We start from the raw sequence: 11,461 nt of genomic DNA, 5'->3' as shown, positions 1-11,461 counted from the left end.
GCCCAGAGATTGCAGGCTCTATCCTTGGTGGTGTTCTGAATAAGACTGAATAAAATGCTGAGCAACGTGGTCTGACCTCAGAGCTCTCCTTGCTCTGGACAGCTCTGGGGCCACCAACACAAAAGAGACATAGACCTGCTGGAGTGGGTCCGAGGAGGCCACCAAGATGATCAGAGGGCTGCAGCACCTCTGCTATGAAGAAATGGGCTGTTCAGCCTGGAGAAGAGAAGGAGATCTTAGAGCTGCATTTCAGTATCTGAATGGGACCTAAAGGAAGGCTGGGGAGGGACTGTTTAGAAGGGCCTGTGCTGATAGGATATGGGGCAATGGTTTGAAACTGGAGGAGAGCAGATTTAAGTCTGACATCAGGAGGTAGTTCAGCAGAATGAGAGTGGTGAAATTCTGGAACAGGCTGCATCCCTGGGCACATTGGACTAGAGACTTAAGGCTCTTGTGACCTGAAACATCCTACAAGCCTACAAAGCTGGTTACAAAATACCCCATTCCCACACGGTGCATGGAATTCACCCAGCTTTCCCCTAGATCTCAGCTGGGAATAGGGAATGCAGGCTATAAGAATATAGCTCTGGAACAAGCAGGTGATCTCAGGACTTCCCTGCTGTATCTTCATTTACCCTGATCCTCCTTGAATTGGCTCTCCTGTGGGTGACAGGATCATTCTCCCTGTTTCCTTCTAGACCTCTGGTATTTCTTAGCAGAGTCAGGCATTTGTAATGCAGGCACAGAATATGCTCCAAGAGCAGAGTGTATATGGCCAAAGTGTCTCAAAGCACTGATTCTGAGGGACTAACCGTTCCTATCCAATCAATTATTAGAAATGATGGATGGTTTAATCAAGTCCCTTGACATAATTTATTCTGGGATAGAAGATCATTTCCTTTCCCCCCCTCCCCCCAGATGTGTCTTGCCAGAAGGGCTTTTCTTGATCCTCAGGTCTTCTCTCTCTCACCTGGAATGCTTTTATTTCCCTGTTGCTGTTAGTGGCAGGTGTGCAGGCTGAGAGCATCACTGCCTGCTACGAACAACTGCAGTTCTCACTGTTGTCTCCATCATTGCCTTTCAGAAACTCAAAGAGCTTGTTTGGTTTTTGAACAAAACTGCTCAGATGTCTCCCCTGCACTGCCCTGTAATGTGCTGCTGTTAGGTTTTACTTGGCTGGTTTGCTAGCAGACTGTTGGAGAGAATCACACAATGCCAGGGCTTGGAAAGGACCTCCAGAAATCACTGAGTCCAACTCCCCCTGCAAAGCAGGGTCACTTAAGGTAGATCACACAGGAGTGTATCCAGGTAGGGTTTGAAGGTCTCTGGAGGAGACTCCACAACCTTTCTGGTCAGCTGCTCCAAGGCTCAAACAGCCTCACAGTACAGAAGTTTTTTTTCTCATGTTGAGGTGGAATTTCCTGTGGTTGAGTTTCCATCCATTGCTTCTCATGTCTACCACTGGGCATCAAAAAGAGCCTGGCTCCATCCTCCTGACAGTCACCCTTCACATAGTTGTAGACATTGATAAGGTTCCCCCCCTCAGCCTTCTCTTCTCCAGACTGCACAGCCCCAGGGCTCTCAGCCTTTCCTCGTAAAAGAGATGCTGCAGTTCCTTAACCGTCCTCATAGCTTCCCCTTGCTCTCTCTTACATGCATGTGTTCAGTAACGTGTCTGTGCTTCACTGGTGTGCCAGGAGGAGAGAAGAGACAGGTCTGGCTGCCTGCATGCTTGGCAAAAGCAAACCAGTCCTTTTATCACCACATTAGAGCCACTCTTCTGGCCTCTCCCTCAGCAAAACCAGGCTACAAAAACATGCAGGTCTCCAGCCTTGGAGTTAACAAGAAGAATCCAAGTCAGCAGAGCTGGGACTTTCACCCCTCAGATTTGCATTGCTGACAGCATGGTGAGTCAGTAGGCATGGGATGAGTTGGTTGGAGATTAGCAAGCACTCCACAGCTTGGCATCGCTACTCGCTGCTGTCATGCCAGTGCCGGGGATGCCTTAACACCTTGCCTAATCTGTCTGCTCTCTTGGTGGGGGGAAGTGTGTTATGCTTTCACTTTCCCCAAGTGTGAAAGAGAGGGAGAGCACTGCTAGATTCAGTCTTGGAGTGCTGAGACCCAGGATCTGTGCCAGCAGCTCGTGTCCCCTCTGAGCCTCCCGCTCGCTGCGCCCTGGGGCTGTGCCAGTGCAGATCCACCAGGTGCTTTCCACCGGGCACTCACAGCCACAGGAATAGATCACAGAATGCCAGGGCTTGGAAGGGACCCAAGGAGATCATCCAGTCCAACCCCCCTGCCAGAGCAGGAGCAGATAATCTAGCTCAGGACACACAGGAACACATCCAGACAGCCCTTGAAAGGCTCCAGAGAAGGAGACTCTGGGCAGCCTGTGCCAGTGCTCTGGGACCCTTCCAGGAAAGAAGTTCCCCCTTGTGTTGAGGTGAAACCTCTTTTGCTGCAACTTGCACCCATTGCTCCTTGTCCCATCCCAGGGAGCAGTGAGCAGAGCCTGTCCCCCCCTCCTGCCCCCCAGTCCTCAGATATTTATAAACATTTATTAGATCCCTTCTCAGTCTTCTCCTCTTCAGACTGAATAGCCCCAGGTCCCTCAGCCTCTCCTCATCAGGCAGTGCTCCAGTCCCCTCATCATCCTCATAGCCCTCCACTGGACCCTCTCCAGCAGATGCCTGTCCCTCTTAAACTGGGGAGCCCAAAACTGGACACAGTATCACACAGTATCACAGTATCATCAGGGTTGGAAGAGACCTCACAGATCATCAAGTCCAACCCTTTACCACAGAGCTCAAGGCAGTACTCAAGATGAGGTCTCACCAGGGCAGGGCAGAGGGGGAGGAGAACCTCCCCTGATCTGCTGGATCCTCTCAATACCCACCACGATCCCATTGGCCTTCTTGGCCACCAGGGCACATTGCTGTCCCACGGCCAACCTATCCCACGGACACTCCATTGCTGCAGCAGGTTAGCAGCTGGCAACGACTGGGCTCTGCTTCCCTGTTCAGCCACAAGCTGGCCACTTTGCATGCTTTATTGATCAGGCATTAATTGCAGCTTCCACTCAGCACGCCCCAGGGCGAAGGGCTGCATCGCTTGCTGCAGCCAGCAGGCTGTTTGCTTCTTTGGCTCTTGTCATTAGCATCAGAAAACTCAATTAGAGGCGTGCAGACAGGAGCACACCAACACACAGTAGTAGGTTTGTGCTGCTGTTTTTAAAGATACACATCTGCTGCTGCTAAAAATAGGTCCCTGTCAGCAGCTTGGTAATTTTTAGGCTCAATGAGAATTCATCCCCATGGTAACTGTACAGTTGTTGAATCATTTATTATTTGAGCTTCACAACCACAACAGTGGCAGCAGTTTGCATCCTCTGAACAGTCTTTGAAGGACCTTTTGCAGCGTGGCAGGGCTCATTGCTCCTCACCATCAGTATTTAGCAAGCAAACAGCACTGGCCCTTGAACTGACTACCTGGGGTAGCAGATAGGAGGGTGGCAGTTTGGCTCGGTTTCCCTCTTGTGATAAGAGGGAGTCCCCCCCGCGGCGTGGCTGCTTGTTGCCTGGGGGGTGCCACTCACCAAGCCCTGCAGGCTGTCGATTGGCAAAGCGAAACTTTAAAGCCTGGATTTAAGCCTTGCTCTTTTGTCTTGAGAGCCAGAAAACAAGATACCTCAGGTCTCTCTGTTCCAGAAAGGTTTTGGCAGATAAGGGGCTGGTAGTTTATAACCTTGGAGATAGATGAGGTTGACTCCAGGCTGGTGAGGGGACACACTGCCTGGCTTCGTGGAGATAAAAGCTGTTTGTGCTTTCCCTCACTTACAGATAACACTCATTAGCCATCCTGTGCTAAGACCAAGAGGAGGTGCTGGAACGTGTCCAGAGAAGGGCAACAAAGCTGGTGAGGGGCCTGGAGCACAAATCCTATGAGGAGAGGTTGAGGGAGCTGGGGGTGTGCAGCCTGCAGAAGAGGAGGCTCAGGGGTGATCTTATTACTGTCTACAACTACCTGAAGGGACATTGTAGCCAGGTGGGGGGTGGCCTCTTCTCCCAGGCAACCAGCAATAGAACAAGGGGACACAGTCTCAAGTTGTGCCAGGGTAGGTCTAGGCTGGATATTAGGAAGAAGTTCTTCACAGAGAGAGTGATTGGCATTGGAATGGGCTGCCCAGGGAGGTGGTGGAGGCATCGTCCCTGGGGGTCTTCAAGCAAAGCCTGGCTGAGGCACTTAGTGCCATGGTCTGGTTGACTGGCTAGGGCTGGGCACTAGGTTGGACTGGATGATCTTGGAGGTCTCTTCCAACCTGGTTGATTCTATGTGCATTCTATGTGGACTTGGCTGGCAAGCATAAGATGAAACTCAGGTTGCTTTAGCCCAGCAGATGCTCAGACTCTGCTGCAATGGAGCCTTCAGAGAGCAGGACCAGAGAAAGCTCTGCAGAATGGAGCGAGAGGCTTGCGCCCACCTAGGCTTGAAACAGCAAAAACAGCTCAGCAGCAGAAATGCTCCTGTATGCACACAAACCACACTCAAATGGGGTGCCTGAGATCAATTCTGAGGTGGATTAAATCACAGGCATCATCTCTCTCACCATCTGTCCCTACGATTTTGGTTGCAGCAGCGCTGGCCACTGGCTTTACTATGGCACGCAATACAGAGGGCTCTTAGGCTTCACAGAATCACAGAACCACAGAATGTTAGAGGTTGGAAGGGACCTCCAGAGATCGAGTCCAACCCCCTGCCAAAAGCAGGATCACCTAGGTAGAAGAGGTTCAGTCCCTTTTAGTCTGATGAACTGAGATCTGAGAGACTGACCCAGAAATGCAGGCACTATTCCCAGGTGCCAGCGGTTGTAAAGTAATAGGCTTAGCAGTGCTGATTCCTCCTGGGGTTAAACATTGGAGCTCTTCCACACTGTCATGACTGATGCTGTATTTTTAGCTAAAATGCACTTTCATTGTGTGAGCTTTTAAGAAGGGCTTGGACAAGCTAATCTGCAAGGAGCTTTGAAATTGCCTTTCTTCTGATTCGGTTGAGTTGAGCACAGTGAAACAATAATCATGTGCAAGGGCCCAAGTGCCTCCCAGCTGCCAGGCAGCTGCCTTCAACCTTTAGCAGCTTTCTGCAAACCTGCCAGCGCTCAGAGATGTTTGTTGGGCATCATCTGTACAGGTGCTGGCAGGTGGTGTGCACTGCAGGGACAGACAATGCCTGCTGGCAAGGGGAACTTGGTTTCCCCTCCTGTGCATGTATGTGATCATCACTGATGGATCACCTACATGTTGAGAAACAAGCACCTGCTGGGGGTGGGGGTGTCCACAGGAGGACCACAAAGATGATCAGAGGGTTGGAGAACTTCTTCTGTGAAGACAGGCTGAACACAGGCAGGGACAGGGGGGACAGTCTCAAGTTGTGCCAGGGCAGGTCTAGGCTGGATGTGAGGAGGAAGATGTTGTCAGAGAGAGTGATTGGCATTGGAGTGGGCTGCCCAGGGAGGTGATGGAGTCACTGTCCCTGGAGGTGTTGAAGCCAAGCCTGGCTGGGGCACTTAGTGCCATGGTCTGGTTGCTTGGCCAGGGCTGGGTGCTAGGTTGGGCTGGCTGAGCTTGGAGGTCTCTTCCAACCTGCTTGATTGTATGAATCTATGAAAGAATTGGGGCTGCTCAGCTTGGAGAAGAGAAAGCTCCAGGGAGCTACATCTCAATTTCTAAAGAAGGCTGGGGAGGGACTTTTCAGAAGGGCCTGACAGGATAAAGGGCAATGGTTTGAAACTGGAGCAGGGCAGATTTAGGTAGGACATCAGGAGGAAGTTCTGCACAGTGAGAGTGGTGAAATCCTGGCACAGGCTGCTCAGGGCTGTGGTTGAGGCCCCATCCCTGGAGACACTGAAGATCAGACTGGATGTGTCCCTGTACAGCCTGCTGCAGTTGGAAGTGTTTCTGCTGACTGCAGGGGCCTTGGACAAGCTGTGCTTTGAGGGTCCCTTCCAACCCAATGCAATCTGAATCTGTGAGGGACCATACAATGCTTCCCCCAAGGGCAGGAGCAGGAAAAAGTGGCCCAACCTCAGACCAGCCTTCAGCACTGGAGTTCTCCACTGGCCAAGTGGTAACTCTTCTCTATTCAAGCATCTGGTTGCTCAGTCTGATCATTTAATTAAACTAGAGATTTCCTTCCCTCCAGCTGGTTCAGCCACTGTACATTTATGCCAGAACACACACAGAGGCAGCCCTGGAAAACACTCTGTGGCCACAGCCTCAGCTGGCAGAAGCTATGCCAGGTCTGACCACGCCACAGCCAGGACATTTCAATAGGAGAATCACTTGCCTGTAGCATCCAGAAAGCTGGTCACAGCTCATAGGCTTTGTAAGGAGCTGGGAGGGGGAGAAAATCACCTGCACCATAGAGCAGAAAGGGTGTTTATTTCCAACCCCCTTGTGGCCAAAAGCTTCTTTCTGAGTAGCTTTTATTGCTTGCCACACTGTGCTGGCTGAGCAGGTGGCTCTGCCCTGCAGGCTGCTGCCCATGGAGATGGGGTGGCCTTGCCAGAGACCCCCTCAGCTCTTCCCAAACATGACTTTCCCCTTGTCACAAAAGAAAAAAAAAAGAAGCTCTAAGCAACGACCTCAAGGTAGGAGAGCCCTGCAGAGGGACCTGGCCAGGCTGGATGGGTGGGCAGAGGCCAATGGGATGAGACTGAACAAGGCCAAGGGCAGGGTTCTGCACTTTGGCCACAACAACCCCAAGCAGCACTACAGGCTGGGGACTGAGTGGCTGAGAGCAGCCAGGAGGAAAGGGACCTGGGGGTACTGGCAGATAGTAGGCTGAAGATGAGGCAGCAGTGTGCCCAGGTGGCCAAGAGAGCCAATGGCATCCTGGCCTGCATCAGGAGCAGTGTGGCCAGCAGGACAAGGGAGGTTATTCTGCCCCTGTGCTCAGCACTGCTCAGGCCACACCTTGAGTGCTGTGTCCAGTTCTGGGCTCCTCAATTCCAGAGAGATGTTGAGGTGCTGGAAGGTGTCCAGAGAAGGGCAGCAAAGATGGTGAGGGGCCTGGAGCACAAACCCTGTGAGGAGAGGCTGTGGGTGCTGGGGGTGTGCAGCCTGCAGAAGAGGAGGCTTAGGGCAGAGCTCATTGCTGTCTGCAGCTGCCTGCAGGGAGGCTGTAGCCAGGTGGGGTTGGTCTCTTCTGCCAGGCAGCCAGCAACAGAACAAGAGGACACAGTCTCAAGCTGTGCCAGAGCAGGTCTAGGCTGGATGTTAGGAGGAAGTTGCTGGCAGAGAGAGTGATTGGCATTGGAATGGGCTGCCCAGGGAGGTGGTGGAGTCGCTGTCCCTGGAGGTGTTCAAGCAAAGCCTGGCTGAGGCACTTAGTGCCATGGTCTGGTTGACTGGGTAGGGCTGGGTGCTAGGTTGGACTGGCTGATCTTGGAGGTCTCTTCCAACCTGGTTGATCCTATGCTCCTATGATTCTATGCTGTTACTGCCCAGGGCAGTGCTGGAGGTGTTTAAGCAGCATGCAGGACCTGGCGCTTAAGGACATGGTTTAGTGTTGGGTCAAAAGTTGGTCTGGGTGAGCTTTGAGGTCTCTCTCCAGCAGATGCTTTGTGTGATTCTGTGGTGTACAGCTAACCACAGCTTTGCAGTGTTGGCTTGATTAGTTTTTTTTTACCTTGTTAAACCTTTTTGATTGTGCTTAGGGGTAGGTGTGGGACACAGGGACATTGAGTGCTGTCCCAGTACCATTGCTGACCACAGGCCCCTGCAGCCTGTGAGCTCTGAGGGTCTGCACAGATGTACCCCTGGGTGCTTGCAACCTTGGAAGCCTTCACATTGCTATTCCTGACAGTGCACAGAAAGGAAACCCAACCTGCCTAAGATCTGGAGACCAGGCTGGGTTTGAAACTCTGTGTGCAGTCTCCTCCAACACAGGATGCTTTTTATCTGAAACTGGGGAGGAATAATGAGGTTGTGACTCCAGCACAACAGTTTTGCTATTGCTGCCCCCCCAAAAAAAGCCCCAAATCAGGTGTTTAAGTCCATCTATCAGCTCTGTCTTACAAGCTTTTTCCATCTAGTTGAGAAAATCATGGAATGGCTTAATTTGGAAGGGAACTCAGGGATCATCTACTCCAACTCCCTGTCATGTGCATGGACATCTCTCAATGAGATTCATCTGCTCAGGGCCCCATTAAACCTGGCCTTAAATACTCCCGAGGAGGAGGCATCCACAACCTCCCTGGGCAGCCTATTCCAGAGTCTCACCACCCTCAGACTGAAGAACTTCTTCCTAACATCCAGTCTAATCCTGCTCTGCTTCAGCTTTAAACCATCCTCCCTTCTCCTGGCTCTAGACACACTTAGGAAAAGCCTCTCTGCAGCCTGCCTGTAGGATCCCTTCCAGGTATTGGAAGGCAGCTCTAAGGTCCCTCCAGAGTCTTCTCCAGGCTGAACCATGCCAGCTCCTTCAACTTATCCTCACAGCAGAGGGTCTTCAGCTCCTGATCGCCCTCATGGCCCTCCCATGGACTCACTCCAACACTTACAGAACCATTGATAAATAGAGATGATGAATATAGAACTTCTTATGATCACCCTTGTGCTCCTCCACTGGACTCTCTCCTACAGGTCCATGTCATCCTTCTGATGTTGTTGCAACCCTATTTTCCACCTGAGATGTTGTTTATCAAAAAGAGCTCATCTACAACTTGTCTGAGAGTAGTGAGGAGGGTGAGAAGGGTCTCTTAACCAGGAATGGCTCCCAAGCAGCAGGGTGCTCTAGAGCCGTCACCACTCCCATACCTTAGCTTACCAGGGATTGCTTCTAGGAGGCTTTTATTCCTTATAACATCCCTTCCCCCCAGCTGCAGGCAGATTTGCATGGGATGAAACTTATTAAAAAGTGGCCTTCTTTGTTCTTCCCTTGGGATGTGTCTTGCACCCTGAGTTCCACACCAGTATCCCCAGGAATGCAGGTGGAGCACCACTGGGCCAGTTCAGGTGGCAGTGCCTGTGGAAAGTGACTGCTGGGGAGCTCACAGCAGTCACCTTCCTCTGGAAGCTCACACTGGCTTTTACTAGAGGCAAAGCAGGGCCAGGCTTGATCTCTTGGTTTCTGGCAGCCAGAGGAACAAGTGGATGGACAAACAGACAGCATGGACAGAGCCAAACAGCCCCTAGATTACAGTGTCACAGTATCCCAGTATCATCAGGGTTGGAAGAGACCTCACAGATCACCAAGTCCAGCCCTTTAGCACAGAGCTCAAGGCCAGACCATGGCACCAAGTGCCACGTCCAGTCCTGCCTTGAACAGCTCCAGGGACGGCGACTCCACCACCTCCCCGGGCAGCCCATTCCAGTGTCCAATGACTCTCTCAGGGAAGAACTTTCTCCTCACCTCCAGCCTAAATTTCCCCTGGCACAGCCTGAGGCTGTGTCCTCTCGTTCTGGTGCTGGCCACCTGAGAGAAGAGAGCAACCTCCTCCTGGCCACAACCACCCCTCAGGTAGTTGCAGACAGCAATAAGGTCTCCCCTGAGCCTCCTCTTCTCCAGGCTAACCAATCCCAGCTCCCTCAGCCTCTCCTCGTAGGGCTGTGCTCAAGGCCTCTCCCCAGCCTCGTCGCCCTTCTCTGGACACGCTCAAGCATCTCAAGGTCCCTCCTAAACTGGGGGGCCCAGAACTGAACACAGGACTCAAGGTGTGGTCTAACCAGTGCAGAGTACAGGGGCAGAATGACCTCCCTGCTCCTGCTGACCACACCATTCCTGATGCAGGCCAGGATGCCACTGGCTCTCTTGGCCACCTGGGCACACTGCAGCCCAGGCAACTACCCACCTGCACAGACAGACACAGGAGATGGGGGTTCATAGAACAGTCTGGGTTGGAAGAGATCTGCAAAGGTCATCTAGTCCAGTCATCTAGTCAGCAGGGACATCCTCAACTAGATCAGGTTGCCCAGAGCCCTGTCGAGCCTCACCTTGAATCTCTCCAGGGATAAATCCTCAACCAGCTCCCTGGGTGGTGCTAGTTCCAGTGCTCAACCACCCTCATTATAAAGGAACCTAGTCAATGTGAAATGAGATTTTGTTTGTGCAGCCTCACCTTGAATCTCTCCAGGGATGGAGCCTCAACCATGTCCTTGGGTAATCTGTTCCAGTGTTCCAGCACCCTCATGGTACAGAACTGCTCCTCATCCTATTGTAACAGCCTTTCTCCATCCTTCCCATAGGTTCCCTTCAGACCACTGTTAGGCCTCCCTAAAGCCCTCTCCAAGCTGAACAACCTCATCTCAGCCTGTCCTCACAGCAGAGGAGCTCAGCCCTGATCATTTTCATGGCCCTTCTCTGGACTGGCTCCATCAGCTCTATGTCCTTCCTGTATTGAGCGATCCAGACCCAGATGCAGTACTCCAGGTGAGGCCTTACCAGGGCAAAGTGGCAGAACTGCCTATATCCATCTGCTGGCCACGCTTCTTTTGATGCATCCTGGGCTGCCATTGGCCTCTAACTGACATTAGAGATCTCAGAGTAACCACAAAATCCCATTTTTGCTGCTGCTGGCTCTGTACCCAGTGATGCACAGACCCTCTCCACAGGCACTTCCATGATATAGCTCTCTAAAATGCAATCCAGGCTTGCTGGTTAATCCAGGCCATCTTTAATTCTCTCTGCTCTCATTTCTGTGCATTCTTATTTCATTCTCATGCTGTCATGGAGCCCTCGAACTGCTAAGTGCATTTCAATGTGACTGCAGCCATGTGAAAGGGACCCAGGCTCAGCAGGGCTAGAGCAGCCTCAGCCCCTACACAAACCCTGCCAGACTTCAGCAGTGATTCACAGCACAACCTCAGCACTCCCAGCCCTGGCTCCACAAGTGTGGTGAGCCCAGGACCAGTCTTTTACCACCAGTCAGGTTCAAATCAGTATGGGATTAGTTGTCAATCACTGGTGAAGAAAAACCCCACAGCCTCGCTGGTCCAAACGACTCCTGCATCTGGTTTCTCTTCTGCAGTGTAGTGAGACAGAGTGGGACACTCTTCTACCACCTACTGTGAGTCTCCAGGTCTTGGCTGGGATAGAGTTAATTTTCTTCCTAGCAGCTGGTGCTAGCTGTGTTGTGGATTTGGTATGTTGATAACAGACTGATGTTTTCAGTTGTTGCTAAGTAGTCAAGGATTCATCAGCCTCTCCTGCCCTGCCTCTGAGAAAGCTGGAGGAGCACTGTTAGAGAGGCTCCAGAGGAGGCCATGAAGATGAGCAGAAGGCTGGAGAACCTCCCCTGTGGGCCGAGGCTGAGAGAGTTGTGGCTGTTCAGCCTGGAGAAGAGAAGGCTCCAGGGAGACTCAGAGGCTGAGAGAGTTGCAGTTGTTCAGCCTGGAGAAGAGAAGGCTCCAGGGAGACTCAGAGGCTGAGAGAGTTGCAGTTGTTCAGCCTGGAGAAGAGA

Source organism: Pogoniulus pusillus, chromosome 14 (genome assembly GCF_015220805.1).
Source record: "Pogoniulus pusillus isolate bPogPus1 chromosome 14, bPogPus1.pri, whole genome shotgun sequence".
In the NCBI taxonomy this organism is placed as follows: domain Eukaryota; kingdom Metazoa; phylum Chordata; class Aves; order Piciformes; family Lybiidae; genus Pogoniulus; species Pogoniulus pusillus.
This window is presented reverse-complemented; position numbering follows the sequence as displayed.